This window comes from Cydia strobilella, chromosome Z, assembly GCF_947568885.1.
Source record: "Cydia strobilella chromosome Z, ilCydStro3.1, whole genome shotgun sequence".
NCBI lineage: Eukaryota > Metazoa > Arthropoda > Insecta > Lepidoptera > Tortricidae > Cydia > Cydia strobilella.
In genome coordinates, this window is record NC_086068.1 from 58,265,928 (window position 1) to 58,287,247 (window position 21,320).

The window sequence follows — 21,320 nt, forward strand, 5'->3', positions numbered from 1 at the left end:
CATTTTTAGTGACTGTAACTCGTGCCCAGTTCCATCTACAACCAAAACAGCTAAGCGGAATCCTTTGGGAATTTGCAAACAGGTAGGTGTATAGCCAGGGGAATGAAAGTAGAGTACTCTAATTTCGACCGTTGACATAACAATGCTTTTATAACATCGCGATGACGAATAATTGGCCTAGTGCTAAAATAAATGCGCTCAACTATTTCGTATTTTGTTACTCGGGCTACTGACGCTTAAATTTTACACTCGATAATTTAATTTCGAGTTAAATTTTAACAAAGAGTTTAAGTTATCCCCAAAGCGTCCTTCAAAAATGGTAAAAGAAAATAAAAATGCTCTTTAAGAGTTGATCTCTATTAGACTTGAATATCCTTTATGAAGTAGAATCACAATTTTATAGTCACACTGAAACAATATACCTAGTACATATTTCAGATAAATAGTGTTGAATTATACTTAAAAACTATTTGGCATTTGCTTATCCACGAAAAAGTCGCTGCTCACGGTTATACTCGTAACATCTAACATCAAAAAAGTATCTTAATTAGAAGGAGACATGTTAACACTAGCCCGACTGCCGCTTTCGACTGTGCATTATCAACAGACAGTCCACTGTCAAACCAAAAGAGAATTAAGTAGTATTAGTTGGGTATAATTTTAAATGACACTCTGAGTACGACTTTTTTATTCCTTGACAAGTCAACAGCCAAAAGCCAGTGAACCAAAGTGACCGCTGCTTATATAACTTTACAGAATGAATAACTGGTTTGAATGAATGATGGAATGATGTCAGTTGAAACATCAATCACATTACTAATTATTTAAATTACGAGTTTTATAAATTGAAATCTGAATTATTTAATTCTGACAACACTAACGGCAAGTGACATCATTCGACATAATAACAACAAACTTAATAATATTTATCTCGACACTACCCAGGTAGCATTTATACGTCATTATGACGGCGACGACGTCTTTATGACGTCATTATGACGTCGCTGACGTCACTGCTACTTGGGTAGATGTTCCGTGTGTCGCGACTGACAAAAAGTGTATTGCTCAACAATTTACAACTAATATCACAGAATATATAATAGTACTAGGTACAGAAGATTCACTCCCTAACAAAACGACTACTACGCGCAAGGCGGCGCAAGCGCGTGTAGGCGTCCGTTCCATAGCGGTGTGCGGCAATTACTATGGAAAAACCTCAAAATTGTGGCGGCCGCAGGTACTTGTGGCGACGCGACGAAATCGCGGAGTGAGACACGTCTGCTAATATCAATAAGTATAGAAGGAAAATAGAGTTCCGGTTAAACCGGTTATAATATTAGCTATAAACCGTTGAGCATTAGACTTTCCGTTCGTCGCGACATCTAGTGTCGAGTAGCAGTACTGATAATTCCGCTACTTGGTGCTAGATGTCGACTACGAAAATAATAGTCGTTTTGGTAACAAAACTGATGTATGGAGTGAGCACTCTATGCCTACTTAATTATCTTTGGTCAAACGCAGCAGTTGACTAAGAAACGCTCAAATGGCCAGCGCTCAAATTCTCACAAATATGTAAAGTTAATATATATTAATTACCGTCAAATGTAAAGGTTTATGAAATCCGACATAATTAACATCAATCACATTTATTTAATTAATGTTAGATATAATACTAAAGTAGCTAATTCCGACTAGATATATAGTTGTTTAATAGTAGGTACGTAGGTACCATTAAATCAGTAACAATATATTTCGCTCCGATGACAAAAGTCCAAATCCAAGAAGTCCAAATGAATCACAGAATATAATATTTTGGTCAACATAGTATCTACCCATTATACAAATTATAGGAACGTTAAACGTTTGAATTATTCTAAAATAGAAACGTTGTTTATAATATGCTTAAGTATCAGACTTCAGTAAATAAGTAGAATTTTCGATGTTGTATCTAAGTACGAGCTTTACCGGGTACCGCCTAGGTAGCAAAATCACGTCAAATGACGTCAGCGACGTCATAATGACGTAATAATGCCGTCATTATGACGTCACTGACGTCATTTTACGTCGTTTTGCTACCTGGGCGGGTTATTTATGAGCTTATTTTAAATTTAAGTACATAATTATATATAAAATAGAACAATCTTGAACAAACAGTGTTACCTACGATTTTAAAACCTTAGGTATATATATAAGTAGGTAGAGTGTAGCTACAATAATTATATTACAGACAACACTTAGGATATACATTAGTGGTCATTTTTCCATACAAAGTTAATTCAACGCTATCCGTAATTTAACTTTCCCAGTAAATACCTATATTGGGCTCTCTTACACAATAGCAGACGGAAAAATCTGGACTTATGGAGTTCGCTCTAGTCCTTGTTAAATAATTCGCATGTCCATGAAAAGTACATCGTGATACGTATATTGATAAAGGGCCTTCCACACTCATGCGCGAATCACGGAGCGAAGCCGCGAACGCGAGTGTTGAGTCGATTTCGCTGATCTGCGACGCTCGCTCCACACTCGTGCGCAAAGCGCGGGCTTAACGATTACAAACAGTTACTTTACTTTGTCGTCCACGGTATAGTTAACGCTATCTCTACTGAGCTCGTTCACTTATACTAACAATGGCATTTTGTTAAACAAAAGCCATTATTTCTTTTGTGTGAGCGCGTGCTGGCCTTTGTGCCTGAGGCTCACACACAATGGCCACGCGCCCAATCACAAAGGCCACGCGCTCACCCAAAAGAAATAATGGCTTTGTATAACAGAATGCCATTGTTAGTACAGGTAAGTGAACGAGCTCAGTAGAGAGCGTTAACTATACATGCAATGCGCGCGAGAAAAACAATAAATTATTCAATTTACAGTATAATTTTGACCGTTTACAAGTAAACAATAGTAGATTGTTAACCAAGGGATGAAAGGCACTCATTTCTGTCGAGGTATTTTAGCGCTCGAACGCAGTGAGAGCGCCAATAGTCCGAGGCTGAAATGAGTGCCTTTCACCCGAGTTAAACACTCTACTTTTCATTTCGAATACGAGGAAAGTAAAATGCATATTTTTTAACCATGACCAAGTGTATATACATTTTTATAGTATTTCTTGAGGGTACTTTCAATTAACAATTCAGGCAAATGTGTCGTTATTTATGGAATGGAGAGTCAAATATCAGAATAGAAATTGTATAACAAATCCATTTAAACTCAAATTTTAATTACTTATCTTAAAAAAATAAAAAAATCGTACTTCGAAAGTAAAATGCTCTAGTGCAGACACGTATCATTTTCTGCACACCTTTTAGAACAACAATGACCCTCTTTCAGAGCATGAGAAATGAAAAAACAGTTAAACACGCTATTAGCCGATTTGTATTCGCGGCTCGTGGCTCGGCTCGCGGCTTGTCTCGTGTCTCGCCTCGAGCTCGTAAGTTCGTCGAGCTAAGGATTACACTCCGCTCTTGGCTCGTCCCGTGGCTCAGCCACAGCTCGTAAGCTCGTCGAGCTAATCGATTTAAAACACAAACGGTATAAGGTTTGTAACCGAATGACAGCCGAACGCGAGCTAGGCGAGCGCGAGCCGAGCCACGAGCCCACCGTTTACACTCGCTTCTCGTGGCTCGCACAGGAATGTAAATCAGCTTTATTATATCGGCAGGGCCGCCATGATGAGGAAAAAGGCTTCGCCCGTCGCTTAGAAGTAGAACGCACGCGCATGCTGTTACCTTAATAATTCCCTAATGTCTGATTTTTCTGAGCATCAAATCTAAGTTCTAATGATTCAATTGATTCACATTAAGTATAAATCAGCCTTAAAAGCCTTCTTAACCTTTATAACAATTTTAGGATAAAGCTCTTTTGAAATTCATTACGACATAGGTAGTAATTAGTACTAATAGTACTACTACACGATTCTCACTATATATATAATAGCCCTGCATTGGTTGACAATATGGTCGTACTTAATATTATAGTCGCTATACGCATGCATTTGGCAAGGCGCTCTTACAAGTGTAATTTTGCTGCATTTGCGTAATTTCGTTACGCAATCTGATCAGTGGCGGATTAGCCAAGTGGCAAAAGTAGGAAAATGCCACGGGCCCCGCGCTTACGTATGCATTGTGGCCGTAAACAACTTCGTTCGTTCACTTCATCCGAAAAAAAAAAACGATCCATGGGCTCTATGATAGAATTTGCTACAGGCCCGCGCTGGCTTAATCCGGCACTAAATCTTATCATGTTTAGGGTTCCGTACCCAAAGGGTAAAAACGGGACCCTATTACTAAGACTCCGCTGTCCGTCTGTCCGTCCGTCTGTCTGTCTGTCACCAGGCTGTATCTCATGAACCGTGATAGCTAGACAGTTGAAATTTTCACAGATGATGTATTTCTGTTGCCGCTATAACAACAAATACTAAAAACAGAATAATATAAATATTTAAATGGGGCTCCCATACAACAAACGTGATTTTTTTGCTGTTTTTTTCCGTAATGAAACCCTTCGTGCGCGAGTCCGACTCGCACTTGGCCGGTTTTATTGTATTGTATTTTCGATGAAAGTTTGTTATTTGGGTCATTCCCTGAGAATATGTCTGTGGTTGCGTTGCGTCTAATTGCCACGACTCTTTTCATACATTTTGTATGGGTTGCGGCAATTGAACCGCAAACATATTCTTTGAGGATGACCCTTTTATCGTGTAGCCTTATATGATAAATACCTACGTATAATTAGAGTTTTGGCTAGGGGCTTAAGCTTAACAAAAAACTTAAAAACAAACAATGGGTAAATGCATGGCGTCACAATAGTGATATTCGCGTAGCAAGTACCTATATAAAATGTAAGTATTATGTCACATTTCCGGATCAACTTTTATATTCGACAGCGCCTAGCGAGCGAGATATTAACTGTCAAGTGCAGCAGTCTACCTAGTGTAAACGCTCTCTTATAGAAAAACAGTCGCTTTGCTCTAATTTCAAAAGAGAATCAACTAATGCTAGACTTAAAATTACAAGAAACACTATTTCAAAATTTTCAACTCACAACACAACTCTGTTTGACACTTAAGATATTTAATATCTGGGAGACCGAGCTTTGCTCGGAAAACATATAAAAACTCAAAAATGCGCATTTTCCCAGAGATAAGAATTAGCTACATCGATTTTTGGCCCCCGAAAACCCCCATATAGCAAATTTCATCGAAATCGTTAGAGCCGTTTCCGAGATCCCCGATATATATAAATATACATATATAGATAGATAGATATATACAAGAATTGCTCTTTTGAAGGTATAAGATATTTTGATATATGTATACCTAATAGATATTGGCGCGTTCACGACATAAAAAATTTAAAACACATATATATAACTAAACTTTTATGCTGGCACCACACTTCGTTGTATGTTATTCGTCCGAATACGACGAAGTGTAGAGGACTTAAGGATGACTCACGTTAGACCGGGCCGTGTCCGGGCCGGAGCTTCCGGCGCTTACTTTTCTATGACATGACAGGTGATCACGTGATGCTTTCCATAGAAAACGAAGCGCCGGAAGCTCCGGCCCGGACACGGCCCGGTCTAACGTGAGTCATCCTTTATTCGTCTGTATTTGCCTTATTCGCACGCATAACGCATAAGCGCAAATAGCAAATACGCGTATCCGTTCACTTGTCGGTTTTTTGACACGTCAAAGGACACGATAAAGACGCAGCGCAATTATTAGCCAAATACGGCTTAGAGCTCATTCATATATTATAATTAAACTTTTGCACATGACAGTCTGCAGGCCCACGATAAAAACAATGCACTTTCGATTGTCGAAATAGTCCTCAGGGTAAATGCGTTCTGCGTTTAGGTACCTAGGTTTGGATCTTTGTGCCTAAGGTTTAGGGCATCTCTTTTCTGCATCAATCACTTGTTTTTTAATACCAATAAGTAGCAGCTTTATCTGCATTTCTTCTTGACTACTTACAGAGGCGGTCGTAGCTTCGCCGGACTTCGGAGGTTTGAAGTTGCGAATAATTATGCATATCTCCTCATCGGCTTTGGATATTTGCTCGTTGGTACCAGTTAGCGTGAGCTGAGTCACAGGTTTATTCGACCGGCGGTTTTCTACTTTGATCTTTGCACCACTTTCCTTTTCTATTTCTCGGATTCTTCGTCCTCCTTTGCCGAGGATGCGGCCGATCTTTTCAGTTGGGACGAAGATAAAGCGTTTTGTTGGTCTCGCTGCGCGCTCGCGTCCGAGCGCGCGCTGTCTGTTCTCAAACTTAACTTGACGGCGTTCCGTTGTTGGGCTTGGTGGACTGGACCTGCGGAATCCTGTCGAGGTGGAAGGCGCGTTGATATCTTCGGCGAGGTTAAACAATCTGTCGTCGTCCACCCACTGCTCCCAGCAATCTTTGACGACGCTGTGAGCAGGTAGGCAGGCCGCTTCGCCTTCTTCAGAAGCCTCCGAGGGATCTTTTCCGTCCATCGAATCCGTTAATTCGGGATCAGGGCCTTCCAGACAGGTCTCCCTTATAGTTGTCCATGGACATTCCGTTAAAGATGTTGTCCTATTTTCAATTTCTTCTTTACTTTTATTTTCGTTGGTTAACTCTGCTTGCAACGCATCGTGGTCCGGCAGAGCCTGAGAATCTGATAAGTCGGAGAGCTCGCAGTCCGAGCGATCAGGGCTAAACAGCAGGCTCGTTTTAGCGGCTGTGGCTGCTAATTGTTCTTTTTCGCCTACTCCGTTGCTTTTCTCCTTGGTGGATTCATCGCTATCCGTTTTTTCTTCTTCCTTATCAATAGCTTCTTCATGAGAGGCAATTTCTGTAGCAGGGACATCAATTTTGCATTCTGTGCCTCTATTTTTTTCCAAATTCGTCTCCGGCGGTGGTTCTGGTGTATTAAACGTGTTTGGAGCCGAGATGCTGCACATAAATTGCAAGTCACCGTGGCCGTTGGGCGGCCCGGCTTGTTGCTGAAGCTCATGAGCCCATCTGCTCAGAATGTTTGGTCCTGGTGGTCTTATAGGTCCGTGGTCACGCACTGATCTTTGTAACTCGACATAATGACCGTACTGGGCTATAACGTCCCACAAGTACATGGGAGGGCCAACAAGAAGTGACGGAGGGATGATACCAGGGCCGAGCGTGCGTCGTTGAATGCCCTCTGGCGCTGACGATGGACCAGCAGCCCCTTCCGAAGCTGATGGCTTTAGCTCTGAGTAGGCTTCCGGGGTGGAGACAGAACGTTGAGGGTGAGGAGGATCTAGCGGCTTCTCATCTATGTCAGCCTCTATGCCGCCATCGTCTTCCTCAGTTGTATCCTCATCGGTACTGCCTACATCCTCCTCACTAGTTAAGTCGTCTCCCAAATCTATTATTTTCACCATTTTTATAAAACTGAACTAAATATTTTAAAATTCAATTTTATGAGCTGAACTGGAACCGGATTCAAACCAGGATTATATATGTTTTTTTATTGGGCGTTCAGACGGGACAACTTTTCGCAGAATCTGATTAAATTTTGATTTGTATCTACCGATCGTCCGGGCGCGACTGGCACAAGTGCCTAAGACGCTACCGTCACAGGAACTAAAGCTCGGACTGTAGTGAGATCATGATCATAGTATAATAACACCGGAACACAAACAAGCCGGACCGGCAAAATTCACGTGTTGCAAAATGCGCACTTTTAAACGGGATGCACTGAGTTCAAATTTGGTGATTTTCGCGATAAGTGCGGAAGCAGTGGGTGGGAGCGATATTTTCCTGCCAGATGTAAAAATAAAGAAATTCAGAAATCTCAGTCAAAAATGCTGAAAGAATATCTGATTCCATTAAATTAATACGTGTTCAACTTATTCATCTTGAATGAAATCCTGATTTGATCCAGATTATGAGAAATATAGTTGGTCAAACCAAATTGTCAGTAAATAAGAACAAATAAAAAACTATACTCATCCTTTTCTTTTGGAAGCTAGTACTATAGTTGGTCAAACCAAATTGGCAGTAAATAAGAACGCAAAAAACTATACTCATCCTTTTCTTTTGGGTGCTAATACTAGTGTAAGACAAAGATAGTATGATTCTCTCTGTCTATGTTTAAAATGAGACAGTCCTTTGACAAATTATAGTAAGACAAAGATAAATATGATTCTCTCTGTCTATGTTTGAAATGTTATGAAAATGTCCTTTGACAAACTATATTTGTAAATCGTTAGTCTTCTAAAACTGATCATTTCTATCATCGGTGGACGCTGTGGTACATTGGAAGGGAACCGCTAATACACAGCCAAATAATGCTCAACCCAAGAATGTACAGCCCAATAATTGGCGTCCATGATGTACGTCTATTATTGGGTCGTGTATTATTGGGTTGAGCATTCTCGGTCCGCGCAGGCTTGGTCCGGGGCGATAATACGAAGCCACTCTTTTCACAGGGCAATAATGTACGACCCAATAATACGCGTCCACTAATTTGAGTCCTTGGCTTTCAAATATTGGGCTGCGCATTATTGGCACACGTCGAGAAAGCCCGACCCAATAATGTACGACCCAATAATAGGAAGCCAAAAACCAGAGACATTCTTTTTTTTAAGAGAGCTGTCAAAATTAGTAGGGACGTTCTGACTCGAGCTCGTGACAGCTTAAAAATAATCGGTTTTTTCTAGTGACATCTTTCAGTGACATTGACAGTATTGACACTTGTTTGGTTTACAATTTGTTATAATTTTTTAATTTTTTGCAACAAAAGTCCTAATATTTTTCCGTACTTAATGTCTTCATTATATACAAGTATGCAAGAAATCATGGCAAGAGATCCTTAATCGTTTTGGAATTAAATGAATTCTAAAAGCAGTAGAGGTAGGTACGGAAAAAATATTAATTAATGGAGAACCTTTGTCCGGTGAACAAGTAATGAATTTGCTAGGTTTTTTCACTCCGTGGTCAGCGTGGAGAAGCCAAAGTTGGAGGTAAGTGGCAGCGAGCACCGAAAACAGCGCGGCGCGGGTTCAGGTTGACAGGCTAGAGACGTGCGGCGAGCCCTTCAACAACTTAAGCCAAAAAAAATCTTCTGGTCCGGATGGACGCGCGTATTCAAGGACTGTAGAATGGTGCTGGCGGAGCCGCTATTGCACATATTGTTAAATACGGTCTGTCTCAAGCTAGAAGTATTCCCAGAAATTTGGAAAATTTCTTGAGTGATTACCAGTACCAAAAGGAAGTACGGCTAGCAATCTTCTTAGTCATGTAGCACCACTGATACTGCTTAATTTGACTTTTAAAAAGCTTTCGATCTTGTTGTAAAACCAAAGCTTGGTAACTTTGACACCCCACATTACTTTTTTTTGCAGACTACATGAGGCACAGACAGCAGTATGTAGATTATGAAGGGCACAGATTGAAACCAGCAGTGACATGGGCCATTTGTTCAATAGAATATCTTGGTTTATCGAAATTGGCTGAGACAGCAAGGTGCAGGTCTCTGGAAAATATATTAGGGTGAGTCCATTGTTTGTGTAAGAATGTCCCTGTAATGTATGGACTGGGTCACTGGTCAATGGGTCAAACACCATCAAAAACTAGATCTTAAGAGCAAAAAATTTGTGTTTGTAGGTTCAGCAAAACTACAAAAGGATACATATGTTGGTGCATCCCCTTTATACAAAGAAACATAACACTTACAAAATATGTATGCTCTAATTATACTGCATAGATATAAATAAAAATAATAAGTACTTAATAATTTTATTTAATGATAATTTATAATGGTCATGTAACAACATTGTTAATGACTTAAGGTCAATGTGGGGCAGACTGGTATATCAACATATGGCCCGCCTGATGTTAAGCAGTTGCTGTAGACTATGGATGCCTCTCTCCTTCTTCTAGAGTATGTGTACAACTGCAAGATTTAAAAGGATCAAAAGAGCTTGTAGTCATACTGAGTGTTACCCCTGATCCATTGCACCCAGCAGCACTCCAGGTGTTCCAGGTCTTGAGTTGCATCTATCATACACTACCAGCGGCACGTTAAGTGTTAGAAGAAAAGAGAAGAGACGGGAAGAGAAGAGATGAGAACCCCCTTACACTCTTACGGGATGATTTTGGAAATAAAACCTGTTCTACAACCTTCCTCGCAACTAAAAATATTATCTCCATGCGAATTTCATCGACATAATATGTACTTACATACATCCGTTTTAATAGTTTTCCATACAAATTTCCACCCCCCTTTTCACCCCCATAAGGGATGATTTCTGAGGTGAGAACTATCCTATGTCCTTCCCCGGGAATCAAAGTATCTCCATACCAAATTTGATGTAAATCGGTTCAGCAGTTTAAGCGTATGGAGGTAACAGACAAACAGACAGACTTTCGCATTTATAATATTAGTATGGATGATAGAACCCTATGAAAGAAATACAATTGTGTACTATAATTGTAATTTAGTATCTTGCCTATTATTTCCAATCATTCCAATCAAAGCTTTGACCCATGTCATCCAGAAAAAAAAATCTTTTCTATAAGACGATTTTCGTAGCAGTGTACGAGTACCTACCTAGTCCATCATTCGGACTTTGTTGTTGATTGTTGACCAAATACTTGGTTTTGGTTGTTTGTTTGAGGCTCTAAATGATAGTGCCGCCCATGACAAACCAAGTTCGGTCAAAACTCAAAAATCAACAAATCCAAATGATGGACTACTAGTACACTCTGAGACGAAAAACGTCTTATAGAAAAGTTTATATTTTTCTGGATGGATGGGTTTAGAATGTTTAGATGTAAAGTTTTGATTGGTAATAATAGGCAAGATACTAAACTACATGAAAAAAAATAGCTTTACCTCTTCCAAAAGTAAGTTGTGTCCAATAACCCTTACTTTTTAAATGTCTCGTTTTAGGTAGAGGTATACCTACAATGGTTTTTATTGAAGGTACACTGAAGCGAAGGTACAATATAACTACATACATTTTGCTTGAAATAATACGAGATTTCATAAGTCCACCCGCCAACCTGACGTCAGGTTTTGAGCCTTGTTTTGAGCTTAGGTCGTTTTAGGGATAGATATACTGATTTCTATTAAAGGTTTATTTATTTTTTTATTTTATTTATTAAAGAGGAGAGCTTGTTACGGTAAACACAAATAGACAAGAATTTTTGGAAGGTCCTCCAATCCTAAAAGCTGAAATAGAAAAGGCAATCAATACCATGAAGGACGGAAAAGCTGTTGGACCCGATGGTATATACTCGGAAATGTTAAAGTTATTGGATGAGACAAGCATGCAAATTTTAGTTAGACTTTACAATGACATTTACGACACAGGACAGCTTCCAGAAGATTGGCTCAAATCCACATTCCTCCCATTACCCAAGAAAGTGAACGCAAAAACATGCGGAGATCATAGATTAATAAGCCTTATGAGTCATGCACTAAAAGTATTTCTGAAAATCTTACACATGAGAATATACAATAAAATAGATAAAAATATATCAGAAACTCAGTTTGGATTCAGAAGCGGGTTGGGAACGCGAGAGGCTTTAGTAGCAGTGCAGGTCTTGATTCAGAACAGCTTGGAATTCAGCAAAGATGTCTACGCATGCTTTATTGACTTTGAAAAGGCATTCGACAACGTGAAACATGACAAACTAATGCAAATACTCAATAAAACGGATGTAGACGGCAAGGATCAAAGAATCATCAGGAACCTGTACTGGAATCAAACAGCCAACATAAAAGTAGGAACATCAAGCGAGCAACGTCGAACGTCGAAAACGAGCGACCTCAATATCCTAAAAGGTGTAAGACAAGGTTGTATTCTGTCACCGCTGTTGTTCAACCTTTATTCAGAATCTATATTTCAAGAAGCTTTCGAAAACGTGAAACTCAGATATGCCGATGATACCGTTATTCTTGCCCACTCAATGGACGAACTTCAGCAGCTACTAGATCGTCTCAACTCTGTAGTAGAAGAATACGGCCTCAGAATGAATATAGCGAAGACCAAATGCATGATTGTGGGTAAGAATGTAACTGAACCGACCTCATTGACTATAAACGGTAATATAATAGAAAGAGTTAAATGTTATAAATATTTGGGTAGCTCACTTAATGAGAAATGGGATCCAGAAAAAGAAATACGCATCAGAATAGAAATTGCCAGAAGTACGTTAATGAAAATGAAGAAACTTTACACAAATAAGGATATTAACTTAAAGTTACGATGGCGCATGGTCAAATGCTACGTGCTGTCGATATTTCTCTATGGTGTCGAAGGGTGGACCATTAATAAGATTATGGAGGCTAAGATCAATGCATTCGAAATGTGGTTATACCGAAGAATGTTAAAAATTTCCTGGAGAGACAAAGTTTCAAACATTGAAGTTCTGAATAGAATGAACAAAAAACTTGAACTTTTGACCACCGTAAAGACAAGGAAAACCTCATATTTTGGACATATCTATAGACACGACAAGTATAACATAATTCGTAACATCTTGGAAGGGAAAATCGACGGCAAAAGGAGCAGAGGAAGGAGAAAGCTAACCTGGATAGACAACATTAAAAGCTGGTCCAATATTAATGACACTGCCAGTTTGTCTAGACTGGCACAGGATAGAACCAAGTTCCGTAAGATGGTCGCCGACATCCGCTGAGGATATGGCACAGCAAGAAGAAGAAGATTTTATTTATTTAAATGTGATTATATTTACAGAGGTACACTGAAAGTACAATATAACTGCATACTTTTAGTGCGGTAGGTATAATGCAAGATATATATCAACCCGCCATCCTGACGCTCACCAGTAGTGTAGTGATATTAGTCAATTGCAATATTTGCAATGTAGTTATGAAAGTAAATACAAGTTCATGTTGCACTGATAAAATCACTTTAAACGACGATTCTAATGGAAATTTACCTCAAATTTCAGGAGCTGATACAGGCAGTGTTGGCCGAAACGTTAATGCAATTAACCATTAACCAGTACAAACTGAACCGTAAACTGTAACTGTCCGTTACGGTTTACGGTTCAATTTGTACTGGTTAATGGTTAATTGCAATTAACGTTCGGCCAACACTGGATACAGGCAGCCAGAATGAGTCTCTGCTGAGTCGCCGTCTGACGTCTTCGTGCCAGGTGCCAGTCGCCAGTTGCAGGGGAAGATGCGAATAGTTATACAAGCGAGCATGATGACGTCTCTCAAAAACTGATAGACACAATACTCTTACTCGCCTTGTTACCAGAGGTAGGTATTACTCAAGTTCACGGGGTAGATTACAGGTGTAGTGCATAATCCTTTACCATTTTGACGACCGGCTTGGTTGGCCTTTTTTTTTTTAACGTAGGACTACCGTCTAAAACCACCAACGAATATCGACTCCGCCTTGTAGAGGAGCGCCGCAGGATCACTATCAGCATTCGACTGCGCCCCCGGCAGCCGGCTGAGCCGGCCCATGGGGGCTTGGTTGGCCTAGTGGGTGGTGATCCTGTCTATGAAGTCGATGGTCCTGAGTTCGAATCCCGATAATGTCCCGAGTGATGGGCACAGCTATTTGTACCTGAGTCATGGATGTTTTGTATGTGGGATTAGTCAATCTGTGTAAGAATGTCCCTGTAATGTTTATTAATTTATTTATCGTATTTTCACGGAAACGTACGAACGTGTCATGCTATTTCAGTCAGTCTTGACTGAAGTAGCATGACGAATACCAACGTTTCCGTGAAAATACGATGATAAAGGAATACAAACACAAAAACAAATCTTTATTTACCGATGTACGCCGAAGTTACAAGTCACAATAGGTACAAATGTAAGCCAATATATCAAACGAAATTATTCATACAGATTATTAATTATACATATTCATTATTCATTACAATGCGATCGTAACATTATAAGTTAACACAGCGTGTATTAAGTACATTGATAACTTATGTGTACGGTAGTTCAAAAAACTTCTCGACGCTGTACAAAGCTAAATTTAGGAGCCACTTTCGCAGTCTACATTTAAAAAAATAGCTGTGGATGCTGCATCTCTGACCGCTGCGGGTAGTCTGTTATACACGGACGGGCCCATAATGTACGGAGGACGCTCTGACTTTGAAAGCTTGTGTTTAAGGCCCATTTACATGGTGCGAGTTTCTCGCCTCGACCATGCGATTATCGTAGCACGAAAAAAAATATGGCATGATGTAAACTTTACGTACGATATCGTACAAGTAGGGGCGATAATCTCCTCGCCTTTGATGATTGGATGTCTCCGTGTAAACAAAACTTAAATGCGAGAATCGTATTTCGAGTTTATATGCTTTTCAGTCGTCATCATGAGTGCATTGCAAGAGGCTGTTATTACTAATATTTACATTATACGTATACCTAGTGGTAAATGATTAGCAACTAATCACTTAAGTTGACTGGCAAAACTCGTATGAAAATCGGCTCGGACCGATTCGTGCGAGTTCGTGCGATACTCGCACGTACGTGAAAAAATGTCATACGAGAACGAGTTTAGACGAGTCGAGAAATCGTAAGCAAATATCTCTCTAGAATGCGGCTCCTCGTGTAAACTATTTCGCCTGGCGATAATCTCCGTGCGAGTATCATCGAATGACATTATCGTAGGCGAGTTTATATTTCTCGCATGAATGTAAACATTTTTATACGATACTCGCCTAGCTATTATTGCATACGATAATGTCATACGATTTCTCGACCCAAAACGTGCGAGAAACTCGCACTCGAGAATCGGCCGCACGGGCCCACACCTCGGCACCGTTTTTTTTCAATTTATTTAGGTACACAAACAGCCACTACAAGTAATACATATTATACTAATTACTACAATGTCTACAATATGTGTGGCCCACACCGCTTACCACTAATTAACATGAATAATGTTCATTCAGAGTCAAACTAATCACCGTCAGTCTTAAGGACTACCGGTGTCAACAACAACATAGAATGGTTGATTATGCATAATATGTTGGGTAGGTACTTGGAATACAGTGTAAGAAACTAAAAGAAGTACTTAGTTTGTAGGGAGTGTTAAAACATCAATAATACGTTTTTTATATAAACACTTAAACGACAACCAAAATCATCAAGTGTATTAAAAGAAAAGGAGTAAAAACCGGCCAAGTGCGAGTCTGACCAGCGCACCGAGGGTTCCGTACATTACATCATTTAACAATGTATTTTTTATGCGAAACGTGAGTGAAAGGTAAATTGCGGTTTACGATTTATGACGTATTAAAAAAAACTACTTACCAGATCTCGTTCAAACCAATTTTCGGTGGAAGTTTGCATGTATATCATATATTTTTTTCAGTTTTATCATTCTCTTATTTTAGAAGTTACAGGGGGGGGGGGGGGCACACATTTTACCACTTTGGAAGTGTCTCTCGCGCAAACTATTCAGTTTAGAAAAAAAATGATATTAGAAACCTCAATATCATTTTTGAAGACCTATCCATAGATCAAACACGTATGGGTTGGATGAAAAAAAATTTTGAGTTTCAGTTCCAAGTATGGGGAGCCCCCATAATTTATTGTTTTTTTTATATTTTTGTGTGAAAATCTTAATGCGGTTCACAGAATACATCTACTTACCAAGTTTCAACAGTATAGTTCTTATAGTTTCAGAGAATTAATTAAAAATATTCTGTGACATACGGACGGACAGACAGACAGACATGACAAATCTATAAGGGTTCCGTTTTTTGCCATTTGGCTACGGAACCCTAAAAACGGGACCCTATTACTAAGACTCCGCTGTCCGTCTGTCTGCCCGTCTGTCTGTCTGTCACCAGGCTGTATCTCATGAACCGTTATCGCTAGACAGTTGAAATTTTCACAGATGATGTATTTCTGTTGCCGCTATAACAACAAATACTAACGACAGAATAAAATAAATATTTAAGTGGGGCTCCCATACAACAAACGTGATTTATTGCCGTTTTTGGCATAATGGTACGGAACCCTACGTGAGCGAGTCCGACGCGCACTTGACCGGTTTTTAAATTAAAATGAATTCTTGTAAAAACTATACACGGCTATTATTTAAATAAATTAAAAGTTTTTGACCAAATCCACCAACACTGTCCGCAATCACGTCTACTGCATCTGATACCGATCCTATCATTTACAGGCAACCTCCAGCAGCAGTGGGACCAGCGCGGCCCCCTACGCCCCCGCCCCGTCCCTCGCCCCTGCAGAGCGGACACCAGCGCCCTCTACAACTCTACCGGCGCCCGCCGTGTCTCCACCTTCTTCAAAAACGACAACCGGTGTTAGATCTCCAATTGACATGACAATACGATGGACCTAGCTAGGCTAACATTTTTATTTTACCTTTTTATCTCTGTATATTCCCAAGTCCCCAAGGGCACAGATGGGAATATCATAATATAGATTACTCCCATCCCCGTCCGCGCCCCCGCCTGATGTGTGGCGGCCGTCACGTGAAGCCTTGACAAATGTGAATACAACCGTTGCCGCCATAACAATAAATACTAAAAACAATAGATAATGGTACGGAACCCTTCGTGCGCGAGTCCGACTCTCACTCTCACTTTCACGACTTTTCTTTCTAAGATTATTTTGATTGGTTTGTCTACCAATTAATTTCTGTATAAATCAGTACCTATAACAAAATTCTTGCCCTTTTTATTTCCCAATTTATAATCTAATTATAGTCTTCATCTTCTCAAATCATTTTTAGCCTAAGAATACATTATAAACCTAAGTAATCTGTTAAACAAAAACCATTGTCTCTATTGTGACGGGCTCTAAGCTTCCAACTTGGGCACGTGGCAAAGCAACAATGCCGTTTAAAAAGCAACTGAATCGCGATAGTACTATAGTTCAAATCTTTTTGACAGCTCATTCAAGATAACACGGTTGCGTAATGTGGATGGTTCGGTCGACCACCCCGATATAGGCGAGAATACACAGCGCTCGTAAGATTTCAACTTTAGTACTATCGCGATTCAGTTGCTTATTAAACGGCAATGTTGCTTTGCCACGTGCCAAAGTTGGAAGCTTGGAGCCCGTTACAATAGAGACAATGGCTTTTGTTTATAGATCCAATCATATCAACTGAGCTAATGCACTCACCTGTACTAACAATGGCATCGTATTATTACAATACTATTATCCGCTTTTGTTCTCGTAGCCGCCACGCCAACTAGTTACTTACAAAATAAGTTAGAAGTGCATTGCATGTATATTCAATTTTCACATCACCAATTCGAAAAAGGGTTTTTTCTTCCCTGCTAGGAGGGATCAAAGTGGCACTTTTCTTCCCTGCTAGGAGGGATCAAAGTAACACTTTTCTGTTCTAGGACACTATTTAAAAACAATTGCACATTATTTTTTTAGCTTAAATAATATTTTTAAACATCATAATTACCTCATAGGTGATGTGAAAAGCAGTATGTGTCACATGGTAGCAAAATTATTTCCATCTTGGGCGTAACACACTTGAATCCCTCACTACGCTCAGGATTCTACTTTAGAATCTTCGTTACTCTCGGGATTCTATTATAGAAACCTTCGCTTCGTTTAAGATTCAATGTACGCCCTCGCCGTAAATATGTCATTTTGCTCCCTTGTAACACAATCTACTATTTTAACCTTATTCCTTGTTGAATGGGGTTAAAATGGTCTAAAATAAAAACATGTTGTAACATATGGTTTTCTACAGAGTGCATTCGTTTTGGGTGTCGACGGTTGTAGAATGCAAATAAAGTTATGTTAGCCATTATTTAGTTAGTGTATTTTGTAGCCTATTTAAAAAATAGAGTCGTTAATCTATACTAACATATCAAGGCGGTTATAATCTGCTTTTACTACGAGGTAGTTATCCTAATTTGTGGTTTACCACTTAATGGCATTGTATTCTTGAGACTCTTTGAGTAAACAGGTAAGTGCATTAGCTCAATTGATATGATTCCATCTATAACAGATTATTGACTTGGGCGAAAAAAACATTTGAGAAGATGAAGATTATTTGTGATGCGTATAGTTTTATATTACTTACCTTTGCCTTCTTTAGCTAAACGGAAAAAGTGGCCGCCATTTGCCGTTTAGATGATGAAGCAAAAAACCGGCCAAGTGCGAGTCGGACTCGCACACGAAGGGTTCCGTACCATTACGCAATAAACGGCAAACGGCCCCATTATTTTTTTTTGTTATTATAGCGGCAACAGAAATACATCATCTGTGAAAATTACAACTGTCTAGCGATCACGGTTCACGAGATACAGCCTGGTGACAGACAGACAGATGGACAGTGGAGTCTTAGTGATAAGGTCCACAAATTGCCCTGTCCCGGCCTCTGCAATAATGTACTATTTCTCAAACATGCAATGAAATATTGATATTATGTTCTTCATATTAGGCTGGAAAGTATCACGTCTCGGGTGCGGCCAGACGAGAGGAATTTAATTAAATTTCGTACATAGTTGCAGACCTAGGCCGGAAAGTAGCTCTTTTTAACCGACTTCAATTTCATAGAAGGAGGAGGTTCTGTATTCGGTTGTGGCTATTTTTTTTTTAATTTCCATTTCACATATATTTGTGACACAGCATCATGGCATTCAGCCATTAAAAAAAAAATTGAAGCAATACTTGCTTTTTGGTTCATTATGACATTCTGTCAATACGCCTATTAAAAAAATAAAATAAACGATGTTTGCTATACTTTACAGTTTTATTTATATAAAATTGACATGAACATAATAAATTAATAGACCGAACTCTCAGTGAAGTTCCGTTTGCAAAAATTGCGGACCGCAGTTTGACTTCTGATCCGTGTAGTGGGGTCCTTCGTCGCTCCTAGAAACCCGATGTTGACCGAGGTTACCCCCACTAGCTTTTTGAATTTCCCCCTTAAGATTCTCATTCTGCGCTGCTGCAGTTTCAAATCTTTGAAACTTATTCTGTTACGTGATGTGTAAGTAAAGATTTTTAATTTGTATTAACTTTAGACGATTCATCTAGTGGATAATCGCCTCATGCTTAACTCATATTACAAAACAGGAAGCAAGAAAGACGAAGAGACGTCATAATTCGTATTCGTATTTTTGTATTAACCAACCTTTTGATTAAATATTCAGTGGGGTAATTGTTGCCGGCTTTGAATAATCTATGCCCAAAAAAGTCTTCATGACATTGCCTCCATTCCATCATGCCTCCATCATTGCCTCGTAAAAATATAAAAAGAGATAGCAATAATAAACGTTGCCAGCTCGTCCTAAGGCACTTTTATACTAGAGAAGCAAACGTTATGTATTTATTATGTATGAAAAATTTTAAAAATTAAAATGCATAATTCTTCGACCTAGGTTGTAATAACATTTATTACTCGTTATGACCCCAGGAATGCGTAGTTCAATTTTTTCCCTTTCCTCATGGGCACCGTGTGTATATAGCTGGTCAAGCAAATCCTGTCAGTACAAAAAGGCGGCAAATTTAAAAAATGTAGGCGCGAAGGGATGTCGTCCCATAGAAAATTTGAATTTCGCGCCTTTTTCTACTGACAAGATTTGCTTGACCAGCTATATCTTTGATTTTATTAAGCAGTGTTCGCACGATCATACACGACGGTCGTTGTAAAGCTCCCCCAATGGAGTCGATTTCGCTGATTGGCGAACGAGATTCCACACTCGCTAGTGTTTCATATAAATTCCATAGTAGCAAAATCGTTTTGACAGTTCGGAAAAAGAAACTGATTTGACTAGTAGTCAAATACCCTCTATTTAAAAATATTTTGACACAATGAGGGCTAACGCGTATGAATTCGCCGCTAGGGGCGCTAGTGTAGATGGTGGTCTTTTCCATAGTTCGAAATGTCAAATGTCACTTCAATGACTGACAGCTGTTCTTTAGTCTTTTGGACCACCATCAACAGAGGCGCCAACTGGTGAGCAAAAAAACAATAGCACTCATTGGTATCAGCTACACCTACGTTTGATTTTTTTCGAATTTTTAATTGTTATAAGTTAGGAGCATTCACAAATTTGATAGATTTTGTTTTTCGCTTCTAATTTTCACAATATTAATCAAAAAAAGTCAAACGAAGGGACATAGCTATGGTATTGTTAATATACATCAAATCTCGATACGGTATCGAAGGCCAATTTCACAAATTAATTGAATCATTTTTAAGGAATCGTAAGCAGTGTACCTACGTTTTAAATGCAAAGTCTAAGCTGGAAACCATGGCTTATGCTGCTGTTCCCCAAGGTTCGACAATGGGAAATTACCTGTTTCTTTTGCTCGTCAATGATATCACATCAGCATGTATCGGCCCAGAGTATGTTATGTTCGCGGACGATACATGCATCATAGTTAATGCAGAAAATTTCTTAGACTTAAAATTCAAATTGGGAGAAGTTATGAAACTAATATCTCGCTGGTTCACAGTCAATGGTATGTGTCTAAAGTAAACGTAGATAAAACGAATATAATTCACTTTCAGCTGCGCAAAACTAACAACACAAAGCTCGACATAAGTTTGAACGATGTACTTGTGCCGCAAGTTGATAGCGTAAAATACTTAGGATTTGTAATTGATGAGGGGCTAACGTGGGAGTCACATATAGATGAAACTTGTAACAAGCTGTCTTCAGCGTCCTATGCCTATGCATTATCTAGGCTGGCTCCCAGTCTGTCTGTAGATAATATAAAGAAAGCATACTATGGATATTTTCATTCCATTCTAACCTACGGTATCGATTTGTGGTGTACCGCAGCTGATCGCGACAAGATCTTTAAAATCCAAAAAAGTGCCATCCGGGTACTAGAAAACCTGTTGATTACCCGGCGCAAGAATTATTTAAAAAACTCAAAATCTTAACTTTGCATAGCATTTACATCCTTGAGGCTTGCAAGTACGTCAGACTGAATCTAAGCTCATACATGAGCAGCGCGCAGCTTCTTGGCTGCGACGCGCGCCGCCACCCGCGCCTACTGCTCGCGCCGAGCGCGCGCCTGGCCAAGACGCGTAAGTCGCTCACTGTATATGGCGTTAAAATTTATAATGCTCTTCCGGCAGATATAAAAAATTCACCAAGTGATGCAATCTTTCTTAGAAAACTTAAACAATAAATCTCCTATCCTAAGCATGGCCTTTTATAGCACTGATGATTTTTTCAAATCATAAAGTAGATATCATCACTAATCCATACGAATCACAAGTAATTAATTATTAGATAGAAATATAAAATAAACACCTGCTATTTTATTCTTCTATTCGATACAGCATCCAAAAAACATTATACATTAAGCCCCCTCTAGTGCGCGAACGCCGCGTAGTC

General features: G+C 39.4%; 1 long non-coding RNA gene across 1 annotated transcript in view; it reads left to right on the plus strand.

Annotated features, from left to right (window-relative positions):
• LOC134755243 (uncharacterized) overlaps positions 1-21,320 on the plus strand; it is a 132,984-nt gene that overhangs the window by 37,588 nt on the left and 74,076 nt on the right. The window lies entirely within an intron of this gene.